Source organism: Canis lupus, chromosome 6 (genome assembly GCF_003254725.2).
Source record: "Canis lupus dingo isolate Sandy chromosome 6, ASM325472v2, whole genome shotgun sequence".
Lineage (NCBI taxonomy): Eukaryota > Metazoa > Chordata > Mammalia > Carnivora > Canidae > Canis > Canis lupus.
Genome location: NC_064248.1, coordinates 60,353,398 through 60,367,009, shown reverse-complemented (window position 1 = coordinate 60,367,009; position 13,612 = coordinate 60,353,398). Strand labels below are relative to the sequence as shown.

Here is a 13,612-nt window from a genome sequence, read left to right as displayed (position 1 = left end):
AAGCTATCAGGAAGAGTGAGTGTAGGGAGCGAAGAGCAAAGTGCCTACCCAGGCACTCTGGGTAGTGAGCCTGTGGCACTCTGGGATCAGAGTCAGAAAGAGGAGAATCAGAAAAGGAGATGGAAAAAAGATGGCCAGTGAGTGAGAAGTCAATCCATGTGGTGTCCAAGCAGCCTCTCGAAGAGTATCTTTCAGGGAAGGAGTGGTCAGTTGTGTCAGATGTTAATGAGAGATGATGTAAAATGCATCCATGGACGTGGAAATATGGAGGTCATTGGTGACCTTGACAAGAGCATTTCCAACTCAGTGTGCAGGAGCTAGACTTCTTACTGTGTATTTACTATGCCCAGACTTTGATGGGACCTATGCTTATCAGAAACTGGACGGTACACTATCTGCCTTTTCATTAAAATCAAAAAGCAACCGATCAACCATCTCAACAAACAAAAGGACAATTTTCATTGATTGAACTTCAGCAGACAAGGGAGAGGATGCCTTTCTTTTTCTGCTGATAATAATAACACTTCCACAGTCTTCGTCTCTAGTTATGGACTTCGTGAGAGAGACATAGGCAATGAGCATTTAGAGGAGGATAGGATGGAGCTCTGGCTTTTCCCCACTGCTTCTCACGGTGTCACAGCCTGAATGGATCATTTACCTAAGGTGGGTTCAGTTCCCTTATCCCTATGATAGATCAGACTAAGATTCCCTTCCAATTCTAGCCTGCTGCGTTTCTAGACCAATTAATGGCTATTTTCAGATTTATACTACCCAAAAGAGCACCTGGCATGTTATGGGCACTCAAGAAACATTTTTAAAAAGAAACATTTTAAAAATATACCTGGTAAGAGACCTCAACATGATACTAGGTGACTTGTCTAGTCAGAGCTGGCAAGTAGGGGAGCCCAGCATTTGGTCTTCCAACTCCAAGGTTAGTGATAGATTTTGCCTAGATTGCAAGATTTAAAATATATAATCTTTCTGTCCATAAAAACACCTCTCTCTTCTTGCACATTTACAATGATATGGATACTAGCCAAGTAAAATAGCAAAGTCTCCTTGACTAATCGGTCTGGACGTCAGAGGCCTTCAGGAGATAAATACACCTCACGAATACTAGGATAACTGATTCGGGTACTACAGTTATTGTTTAAAATAGCTCAGTGTTTCTTTAGTTAAAAGGCAGGAACAAAGTCATTCAAAGAGTAGAGAAAATATTTTTATTTTTATTTTTGGAAGGTTTATTTGTTTGATTCCTCAAAGTAAAAATGCCCCAAATTCCCACACAAGCAGAAACATAGTTAAGCTGCATGGTTCTGTCTTGAGTATGCAAATATCACAGCCCAGTCTTATGTCAGCTTGAAAGATAATGTCATGCAGAAAATTAAGACCATCTGATGAAATCATGTTATGAAATGTGGCTTGAGAGAGCAGCTTTTTGTGTGTTAAGATTTGATATATTTTCACACCAAAACTCAAATGAACAGGCAAAGGAGCCTCAATTAATGCAAAATTTGAAAATTTCAGACAAATTTATAAGGTGTTTACTGAGGAGAAAAGGGAGGGGGGGGATGTCTTAAATACTGTCTTCTGGTAACAGCCTTGATTTGATGTTCTGTGTCTAAGGAACCGAATGCCTCAGCTTTTCATTTAGAGTTTTGAATTTAATCTGATGGCAGTTTGGATATAATAATGATGCATTTATTGTTAATTTCCTTAAAGCCTTGCCATCTAACAATGTAGACCATTATCACCCCAAATACTTTCTGTGTTTGTAGGGATTTCCATATTCCACAGTGCACAGAAGCCGACTCCAAAGCAAGGCTGAAGAGGAATATATGAGAAGTAAGAATATATTTCCTTAGTAACTAGCTGGTCTTTTTTTCATCTCTGCAGACCTGTTTTCCAGAAGATGGGAAGGAGACTTGACAGGACTTTATTGGTTCATAAATTAACTTGGTAGATTTACAATCATTACTTGGAATGCCAGGAACTCTTTTTAGGAACTTATTTTTGAGAGAGAGAGAGAGAGAAGAAAAAAAAAAACATGTTTAACTCAGAATATGAAACTGGCACTGCAGTTGGCCTAGAAGAAGATGTGTTCATTTGTTTTAAACCTATGGTCCTGATCTCACCTGCCACTGACATGGTTATTTTTGGCTGAAGGGAATATTTAAACAGATATTCACAATTACGGTTTCTTTCCAGGGTAAATGCATAAACAATGAACCGTCATGAGCCATGTGATCACCGAGATGTAGTCAAATTTGTTGGCTTCTCTAAGAGACTATGATGAAGTAGAGAAAGGTCAAATGGACACCATGCCAGAGTCTAAATGTCCATTGTTTCCTGCTAACAAGCGAGTCCAGGCCAGGAGTGAAGAAAGATAGGTTAATATCTGGGTGACCTTCTCCTCCCAACTCCCTCCCAAAGCCAACTTGTGGAGATAAATGGCCCCATCCTGAGGGGACCTCTGGGCTCAGGGTTCATGGGAGAGTTATTCTCCTAAGTGCATAAATGAAGGAGATTCTACATTGACAAGAGGTGGGCAGAAATTCTGACCCATGTCTATTGGATCAAAACTCTCTCCTTATCTTATTTCATCCATGCCCAGAAGAAAACTACGTGGAGGTCTCCAGCCCTCTCAGAAGAATGGATACAGGAGGGCAACTATTTAAACTCAGTGCCCCACGCTCTGTGGAAAAACGTAGGCTGCTAATGAAGGAATTGTTCATTTGGCCAAAGCAAACTTGAGCCCTATATTTTGCTGTGATCCGGGCAAGCAAATCAAAAAAATAATTTTTTTTTTCCAAATAAGATGGGCTAATTATAGAAGGCAGAAAGTAGGTAAAATAGCTCCTTGTTCAGAAGCATCCACATATTTTCCTGAGATGAAGAGCAAATATTTTGTTTAAATAGCAAGCAATTTTCTATAAAAGTGCTACTGCTTGGAAATGCTCTTTATGATTTATTGCTGCCTTTTAACCTGAAAAAAATATTAATAACTGAGGAACCCTTGTTGGTATCTTTATTATGCTTAAACCCAAATAACCATAATATTATAACTGGTGTGGTCACATTGAATATTTTTCTTTCATGAATGCAGCATGGGCTTATTAAGAGGGACCAGAAAATGAAACCGGAGGCGACCTTCCAGGCCTTGGCTTTGTGGCACTACCGAAGCAGTAAAAAGGCAGCTAACTTTTAGAAGAAGGTGGGCTGAGGCCACGCAGAGACTCTCCCCACATTTTCCCCATTTTCTACCAGATAGAGCACTTTCTCTGCGTATGGGTTCATGTCATCATTCAGCTGTTTCTTCTGGCAAAGCCAGAATCCAGAACAGAATCTCAGTGAAAGCGAAACCAATAAATTAGATCTCTTTGTGAGCAATTTGCCGTTAGTTCTATTCTCCTTGCCTATTAAGATTCTTTATTTACTTCACCAAGAGATTTCTGCTGACAAGTCCATCCATTTACCACCAGCCTAGATAACATGATAATAAACAAAATGTCAAAAAATGTATTCGGGAGACCTTCCCATTCCCACCCCCCTTTCCCTTCTCCTTTATTGTCAAGCTGGTATATTAAAAAAAAAAAAAAATCACTGGAGCTGAAAAGTTTAAAACGGACACGGTGGCAAGGGCTTTTGGTTCAGCCGATTAATTGTATTTTACGGTGTTTATGTATTATATATTTATAATTATATATTTATGCACATGCACACATAAATATCACACCCAGAGCTGGGACGCTCAGAAGAGCAAGCATCTTTCAGCTCCTGCTGCTTCTGTTCCTGATCTGATTTGGCCAATAATCACGTCTCCAGAATGGGGAGGTGGAATGGAGGCGTACTGGGGGAAAGGAAATTTTCCATTTGATGCTTATGGATGATTCCCAGAGGAATCCTTTGTTTCCGAGGATCTTTCGAGTCCTTGGGGTGAAAGGCAAACGCTGAGCAGCTCCGTCTTGCACATAACTCCAAGGGAGACACCTATAATACGAACCAGAGATCCCCGAGGGCACCGTTATACATTTATTATAAAGCAAAGATTAAAACAATTTTATGGAAATTAAAGATAATATGGAACATTTGTCTCTCTCTCAGTCAAAGAGAAAGTTCAACAAACAGCTCCAGGCAGCTCCACGCGAGGTGATCGAGTGGCTGGGGCTAAGGGGCGCGCAGGGCAGGGGCAGGTGGGCCGCGTGGGTTTCTCAGCAGGGCACCTTGCGGGGCCTTGGCACCTGGGCTGAGGGAGAACCGACTCGCCTGCAGCATCAGCACAACGGGCCAGCCGAGGGGTACTTAGGTGGCTTGCCCTTCTGAAGTCTGTCTCAGCAGGACAGGGTGCACACAGCCGGTGGGGACCAGGAGGGGTGCTCCGAGAGCTTTCTAGGTTTTGTCTGTGTTGGTGTGTGTGTGCGTGCATGCATGCACGTGCGTGTGTCTCTGCACACGCGTGGTTCTGTTCCTACTTGATTCACGTGCTCCCTAGGAAAAGAATGTACAAAAGCTGAAAATTTGCAAAAACTCCAAGCTGGTAGCATTTCCATTTTATATATAATAGAATCCTGTTACCAAAAATGTGGTTGTCAGAGGAGAGTAAAACATCTGTGTTAAGCAAGAGATACTCTACTTCATTTGCACACAGGGGTCTGATTTGACCTCCAGCACACCGAATTTATGGCAAAAGGAGTGCTTTTAAATTGAGTTTGTTTTATTTTGATCCTCTGTCTGGATATTTCTTTCATACCTCCCAGGCAGTAGCTCTCATGGGTAAGCTTATATTTTTGTTAAGAAAAAAAAAATGCAATTGGTGCTAATCTGGACTTCCATCATGGGCGTTCAAGCTTTCCAATGTTAATAACCACTCCCAAAGAAAGGATCATCAAAAGAGTTCAGACTACGTGGTTTTGCGGTCAAGGCAGTGAGCCATGTTCAGAAATGTCTGCTTTCCTCTCCTTGGTCCACTGCTGGATAACTATGTGACATTTATAAGTTAATTGTTTTCTTTCAGCCCGGATTTCTTCAGCTGTAGAAGGCTACTCTTTATTTACTTATTTAACATGGGTCTAGGGATGGCAATGATTTATGGAGTGAACTAGTTAAAGATATTGGGCTCTTGATCCCACTGACCTGGGCAGGAATCTTTCCTCATTACTCACTAGCTCTAAGACTTAGGACAGTTACCAAGTGTAACGTGTGTGTGCGTGTGCGCACGCGTGTGTGTATAATAGACGTAATGTCTATACATATACATTAGTTATTGCGAAGATTAACCGAGATAATGTATGTAAAGTATGTTAAGACAGTGACTGGCACATGGCACTCAATAAACATCCAGATTTTATAAATAATAATAATAGCTAAGTGTACTTAAGCCTCCACACAAATAATTAACTAAGGAGGAAGCATTATCATACAATTATTATTCATAAATAATAACAGCAACATTTATATACAGATTTTTATGAGCTCTCCCCAGCAATGAATTTTAATGCCAGATCACAAGCACCATACTTCACTTTTCATTTTAAACTATACGACTTTTTCATATAGTGGCATAATGTAGTACAGACGCTTGAAACACCTCCAATTTTAATTCTCCTCCTCCCCCACTGCCTCCCGCTTTGTGCTCTCTAATGAAAAGTAAAGGTTAAGGGCAATCTGTTGGAGGCTAAGGCTTACTAGACAGAGCAGGCCAGCTGATGGCGCAGGGCTCAGAGAGTGATGTGAACAGGAAAGGGGACACGGAGAAACTTATGAAACACACAGAAGGTGTCTGCACTTTCGTATTAAAAATACACTAGGGGAAAAAAACTCCGCACCAAAAATAGCAGAAAAAATATTTTCAAGCACTTCTCATTTGCTTCCTTTCGTCCTTCCAATAGGAACTATTTTCCTCCAAATGGATGGATGTGTTAGTTCAATAAATACAAAAGCCCTCTTGTTAGAATTCATTAAAAAAAAATAAATGTAAAAGAGACCTCCTTTATAATCACAAAAAGACACGGAAGCCAGGGGTTCCTGGCTAATAACACACATCAAGGAGCATTAAAGGGACAAGGCCTTCGTTTTTACCTAATAACGTCCACCCTGGAGTGTCATTGCTTAATTATGGTTTCTCAAACTTTAGGCAATAAAGGAATCTGAATTTATTTTCAAGCACATATTGATGTACAGCCAAACAATATAGTTGTTTCTTATCTATTAATGAGGTTAAGACCTGTGCCTTTAAAGAGGTCACAAATAAATTCTTGGGTGTACTTTGCCTTTTAAATATTTTGAATATATGAATTCATCGGGATTTGAGGATTAGGTAACTGCTGTCTACACAAAAAATCTGCAAAATTTTTCATTACTTTTTTATTAGTTGGCAGCAAATACTCTAACTGAACTTTTATGAAGCTATAAACATAAAGGACCTTCTGATACTGGTATGATGATAATTCTAAATTTCCTCTTTGCAGCTGTGGTTGATCCCCTCTATTTGGTACAATCTATTTTTTTGTGACTTAACAGAAAAAAGTTGGCTCACTACCGTATTGCCTTCGAGCACTTTCTCGGGAAGTTCTTGAATTAAATCCACATGGAAACCCAATTCCCCTCTCCACCTTTCCCTTAAGGTAGTTATAAAATGTCAGTAGAAAGCAAAGCTGTTTATTTTACTTAGGGTTGGATTCTGTTAGTAAATGAGTTTCTGGTGGGGCTTATGTGCAAACCACATCTTTCAATCAGATTCTTTACATTACTAAATGTGTATTAAATTGTGCCATAAATATTAATTTAAAATTCAGAAGTTCAGATTTCACCTAAATCCAAGTGAATAACCAGAGAGACAAACTGTTTAACAAGTTCTAGATTCATATTCTAGCTCTACTAGCAAAACACTACTTGACTTCGGGATGTAGTGAGACAGAGGGACAACTGTGCAGCCTTCCCAGTGGGCAGATTTCCCACCCGGCAGAGATCTATCTGTGAGCCGACTCCTCCATGGCAGCTTAGAGATCTCCGCAAAGACAGTGTGGCATCCTGGCAGGGGCGACGGCTCTCCTCCTGGCACCCTGGAGATTGTATGCACTAAGGCAGGCCCTGGCTGCCCAGCCATGTCTAATGCTTCACGGGTTGGAACAGTGTTCAAATATGATGGAACAAGCCAGTGGCCTGGGAGGTGCCAGGAAAAGAAGATGCTGGCAGGTTGATTCATCCAAGATAATATATTTTCTCTGCACTGGACGTTAGGGGGTATCTCTTAGGAAACGGAGCTCTGTTTTTCTGGGGCCTGATAGGCAAGAGGCCCTCACTGGACCCTTAGTGGCTCCATCCAGCTCTCCCCAGCTAGTATCTTTGAAAGAGTATTGCACGAAGCTCCATAGACAGCAAGGTGTTGCTAATAGTTCATGTGTAGGTAAAACATGAAGACAAAGACTTCTGTTGCCTTGTCCTCATCATGTGACTTGGCGTAACTCTGGAGGTGTTTGACCATTTCTCCTACTAAATTCAAGGTAGTTTAAGAAAGGAACAGTGACATCAGAAGAAACTGAGGATGGGTGGTAGAGACCACCTACTCCCCTTTCTTTTTTTTCCTCATTTTCCTGCAGGCCTGAGCCTGTTCTCCCTACATGGAGCTGTAAGTGGCTAGCTTTTGTTTCGGGACTTTGAGGCGTCAATGTATAAATTCCCTAATTAAAGAGATACAGGATAGTTTTTGCTACCTGTATTCCTGTCCTGCTTAAATTTAAAAATTCTCAAGGCCACAATATGGTACTCAGTGGTCCTCCATCTTTTCTTTTGGGAAAACCCATTTAATTTTGTTACAGAGTCTCATGATCCTCCATATATGTGCTTTAAAATCTGTATTATTAGTCACATCCACCTCTGTAGATCTTTGAAAATACATTGAAAGATAATAAATGTATCTGTATGAAATATAATACTATTTGAGATAATCCTTGGTTTTAGCCTCTCTGATATTAATTCTGCTGTCTCCCAGGAGCCTGGAGCCCACGTATTGGCAACCACTGAACTCCCTGAATGGAGGTGGCTGCGAGACGGCATTTGCTATGGTCTTAAGTGCGACAATATTAACTGAATGGATCTTTTGGTATTGTCTGGGATCTACTTGCTAGCATCATCCTGGTCCCTCACTACACAAAAAACGAGGCCTGCCTGGATTAGAAGATAAACCTCAGATGACAGCAAACGTGTAACGGATCAACATGCCTCCCGACTACATGGGTAACTCTATCTTCTTTGTGTCATTAGCTTGTAGGTTTGTGGTGTTTTTTACGCTAATTATATGACCACTCAAGGAAAAAAAAAAAAAAAAGAGGACTAAGAGGAGAAAGGTAAAAAATAGGCCATAGAGAAGTAGAACTCTCTTTAGTTTTCTTCCTATGTAGTGCTCCAAGGCTTAGGTTTGAATGATGCATTTGACTCAAACAGTAAAAATCTATAAAATGTAGCAGAAGAGGAGTAGAAGGTAGTGGTGGGAGAATGGGCTTTGGAGTCATATGTGGGCTTAAATAAATATTTCAATACTTACCCCAGCTATATGAGCTTGGGCAAGTAACTCAGACTCTCTCCAAGTCTAGGTTTTATCATCCCTAAAGGAGCAATAATATTTATACCTATAAGTTAGTGATTATTAAATAATAAAATTATGTAAAGGCTTAGCACAATTGCTGGTGCATAGTAGCACTCAAAAATTATAGGAACAGTTGTAAGTACCTTGTGACAGGCTGGAAGAAAGAGGTTCCAGGGAATAATATTTAGAGTTTAATTTCTTTTGGCCATTTCTCCTTAAAATCAGTTGGCTCTGTCCACCGCGCAGGGTTCTCAGTGGCGGTCAGGTTTAAGCGCTCAGGGGTGCTGGTCAGGACACGGGGACAAAGAGGAAGACGGCAGGGCTCTGAGCAGCCTGGCCCATGAGTCTGTAGCTCAGGGAACACAGTGAGTGGTAGGGGACGGTGGCCACACTGCGAGGACAGGGGGAAGCAAAGCAAAACACAAGAGAAGGAAGAAAACAGGTATTGACAAACCAACTGAAGGACATTTAGTAAGCCGACGAAAAGCCTGGAATCACTGTAGCAGGGCATTAAGTTGAAAAGGCCCAGAAGCCTGTGGACCTGCAGCTGAGTTGACATCAGCCAAGTGTCTAGTACCTGAACTGTCCCTGGGAGCTGGGGCAGAGACAGCGTGCCTTCCCGTCAGGCCTTCTGTTTTCATGGAGCTCTGGCATCACCACTGAATGAAAGAGAAACCCCTACTACTGGTAATAATAATGATAACTAATATTAGTTGGGTTCTTGCCATGTGACAGGCTTGCGGACATGCGTTAGTTCATTAAACCTTCATGACACTTCTACGAAACAGGTAATATTTATTATTGCCACCTACACACAAGAGGTCTGCGGCTCACGGAGATTGTATGATTAGTTCATTGTAATGCAGGGAGTAAAGGGCAATGCTTAGACAAGCCCCAATCCTTCTCACCCCTCAACCTGAGTCCCTAATGGGGTTGCTATGTATGGCTGCACAGGTTGTGCACTGCACAGTTCCTGGTGTTGGCTTTCATTCAGAATATCCCGTGAGTAGGGCAGCTCTGGAGCTGCGTCTCTGGACAGAGGTCTCAGTTCTTAATCACTACTCTGTAACTCAAATTGAATGCCTCTAAGCTCTCCCTTGAAATGACCAAGTAAAGCTTTATGTCCTGACTTAATGTCTTCAATTAGAAGGGGGCTCCTTGGCCTTATCTTCTCTTCCGTACTTTTCACAAAAACGGCAATTCATGTCTATAAATGCGTTTCAAATGTAGGCAATAGTTAAAAGAGTCAAGATCGCTACCAACGATCCTGCTCAAGATAAATTCATGTCAATCAAATAAAGAAATTCTAGACTCTGCTAGTCTAAGCCAGAATCACTTCTAAAGTTTGAACTCCTGCATTACCTTAAGGTGGAAGGAAGAGATTTTTTTTTTCACTGAATCCTTTCTGTTGAGGACCACCATCACCAAATTGACAGACAGGCTGCATGATCACCGTCCAAACTGCTGTGATCGGTGAACACGAAGAGTGTCCAATGTTGGCTGTCCATCCAGGTAAATGAAATGTGGCATCAGAGTAAAACAAGATTAGTCTTTTCTAAATCCTGAAGACAGAAGGGTTGGTTGCACGTGGAAGGCCAGGTTCAGATTTCAAGGATCTAGCTGAAGTCTAGAAACATTAAAAAAGTCAAAACTGTATTATACAGCCAAAACTCAAGGCAGGTAGAAGCGAGACGGTGCCGTGGCAGAGTCACGGATGGAAAAATCAGACCGGGGAACAGAAGCACTAGCTATTTCCCTATGAGACAAGAGGAATCTAGAAGAGAACCAATTTCTTAGTTGGCCAGCTCCCCTCTCATCATTGCCATTATTGTGTTTAGGATTACTGCTGCTCCTTGATTCATCAACATTCACTGGCAGAAATGACTCAGGCTTTTTTGGACTTATTAAATATGGGGAGCAGTGAGCTTTCTGCCAGCATCTTTCCTGAATTTTTTTTTCTTTCCCGTAATGGCTTCCTCTTCTATCAGCCTATCCTGCATTTGCTTTGCCCCTTTCCCTGTTACAGCTCACATGGCCTTTCTTTACACATGTGTGTCACCAGCTTCTCAAACTCCACTGTATTCCTTTCCTCCCCAAATTGTAGAGACCATTATTTTCCCATTAGAGCAGAACACCAGGAACTGAGAACGGTTTAGTATTCCAAGATTCCATAAACAGCCCAAGTGATTGCTCAGTTTTACACGACCTCCACACATCATTTTAGCAAATGGAGATGCATTAAGTTGTTCCAACAGGTGTATGATTATAAAAAGAATGTCAAATTTTTGTGGAAATTAATATTGGAGTATGGGTTCTATTATTACTGCTTAGCAGCAAATGGTTTAAGTAGTATAATAATATAGCAGGCTCTGGGAGCCAATTAATCCATTAGAGAAAAATTCCATTTATTTTAAAAAAAAAGTGATTTTAGCTTGAAAGAGGAATTGGAGACAACAATTCTAAGTGGAATTCATCTTAGCAAATCGCACACTGTTTTGTGGATAATGCGAAATCCAGGTGTGGAAGGCAAAGAAAGGGCATCAAGGAGGCACAATTGCTATTTTTAATACAACGTGCTTTTGAGGGGTATACTAAAACTTTTTATCACGGACACAAATTATTTTGGCATCTTATTGGCAGCCACAATTGGACAAAACATGGAAGTATGTACATGCAACACGAGCTCTTGGCTTCGTTTCTTCATCCCTACATATTTCAGGGTTTTATTTATGGCTAACTTGAAGCTGGATGTCAAATCTGGGCCCCTCGGAACAAAATCTTAATAATTAACTGGCAAAACTGAACATGATCACTTCTGACACACCTACACTGGTAATTACTGCTTTGAGGCCATTTACTAATGAAATTAATGTATTCATTGCCCTAACAAATTAGCATAACTCATACATAATACCCCACATTTCAAGACCTCACTAGAAAAACAACACTTAATACTGCAGAATGAGGTGGCAAGGGCATTACATGGAGACAGTATTCACTGAATTACTACATGGAAAAAACCACAATAGCTAAGTGTTCGTCGCAATGCAAAATGTAAACACAATGTGGGTATTAAAGCCATTAATAGTGTAGTCAAGAGTGTACAATTGATGATTATCTTTGCACTTCAAATAAGCAGATATCACAATAGCAGTAACCATGGAATCTAATTAACTGGCTACTTTTAGAGCTACAAAGTAGGAAAAGAATGCTCCGCAGACAGACTCTTCTTCCCCACCGCTCTGAGAAAGAATATTGTTCAGCTGTTGCCACTTCTCTGCATTTCTTACTAAATGAACTCAATCGCACGCTAATTAAATCCTGCCTCCTACCCCAGCAGCAAGAGGGTTAAAAAACAGAATGTAAACATTTTCACTATGTACGTGTTATTCTTAAAGGGTGAAATGTGAAAATGATCCTTGTATAGGCCTAATGCTTTAGTGTAAGAGGTGATTTTGCTTTTATTCTCTACATGCTTTTCACTTTAAATGACAGAGATAATTATAAGTCCAATAGGATAGTAAGAAAACAAACCAAGAAAAAAAAAAAAAGGATACAAGTCTCTAAACTATATATATATATATATATATTTTTTTTTTTTTGACAAATTACAACCTGAAGACATCTTCCCCAGCATACAAGTGCCATGAAAGGTGGTGGTGTTTTCATTACCCCTGTCCTAGACCCACTTTAAGAGACTTGTATCCTGAAATAATCATCTGCTCGACTGGGGTGGTGTTTGCAGGTACCCCATACATCCACACACACATTGAGAATCAGCAGTCAGTCCTTGGAAAGTTGAGGTTTGGATTTGACTTCTGTTTGATGAAACAATGATGCTTCTTACAAAAAGACTTGCATCAACAGCGTCCTTCAATTCACAAGAGTTAGCCTTTACTCAGAACATAGAAATACGTATTTCATCACAACTCAGGATGTAATACCTGGGAGCACTCCTGGGACAGATTACAATTGAAGGCTAAAATCTTTACGGATGGAAGGAAACTTGGGGATCCTATCATTCAGGTTCCTCACTTTGTAAATAAGGAAAGAAACAGTTTGAGCCTTTAAGCAACTTGTTCAAGGTATCACAGTTACTAGGTTCTCAGCTGCAGGCTGGGTTTTCTGACTTCAGTTCCAGAGCTCCTTTCACCACACTGATGAGGAAGTGAATGCACGAATTCTAAGGAAAGAAATTGTAGGTGTCCTCTTGCATCACTTAATGGGAAAATTAACTGATAAGTGTATCTCAGAATCAGGGACTTTTGCAGTTTCGTTTGTTTTTGCATTGCAGAGACCAAGCCTTAAGGTTGCTCACAGATTCTTATGAAAATGAAATCAAACAGAAATAGAACAAAGACTAAAGTGGTGAGAGTACTATATTTCTGTTACACCCGCTACATGATTGTCATTTGGTCTGTGGACTGGTTTCTATTATTTCATTGGCGCACAAGAGGTCTTGTGCTTTTGTAATTTGCACAGTTCTCGCTGAGCATGTCTAGGTTCTAGTACGGCGTGTCTATGCCTACTCCTTTCACCCTTGATTCCTTCCTTTTTCCTCCCTCCCTCCCTCCTTCCTTCCCTCCTTCCTTCCTGCCATCCATCCACTGTCCATCGTCCACACCTCACTGAATATCCCACAAAACTGGCCAGATCAGTGACTGCCAGTGATAAAAACTTCAGCTTGTCATCCTGCACCAATGACTCCCCTTATTTGCAGCACACGTTGGCTACATGGAGATTGTCAGAGGTTCAGAGCTGAGCGGAGCCATAGCTAACTCTGTGTTCTCTCTGTTCCCTTCTGAGGCCAAAAGGAAAGATATTAATAAGGCGACATGACAAACACTAAAAGGCATGTTTAGCTATGCATCTAGGTCCTTGAGTGGTAAAGGCAGCATTTACAGGAGACAAGTGAGGAAGGCCTTGAGACAGATAGGAAAACTTGAGCATAACAAATGTGCTTTTTTATGTATAGAATATGGACTTGAACCAAATGAAATGTTGGCTAAAGCTCAGTTCTAAGAATAT

At 40.8% G+C, this 13,612-nt stretch overlaps 1 long non-coding RNA gene across 1 annotated transcript in view; it reads right to left on the bottom strand.

Moving 5' to 3' along the window:
* Positions 1-1,197: 1,197 nt before the first annotated feature.
* LOC112640931 (uncharacterized) overlaps positions 1,198-13,612 on the bottom strand; it is an 84,333-nt gene continuing 71,918 nt past the window's right edge. Inside the window, exons 2-3 of the long non-coding RNA XR_003124356.3 lie at positions 9,947-10,211; positions 1,198-3,990 (exon numbers count right to left, since the gene is read on the bottom strand). This is a non-coding gene — a long non-coding RNA (uncharacterized LOC112640931). The remainder of the gene's footprint in view (positions 3,991-9,946; positions 10,212-13,612) is intronic.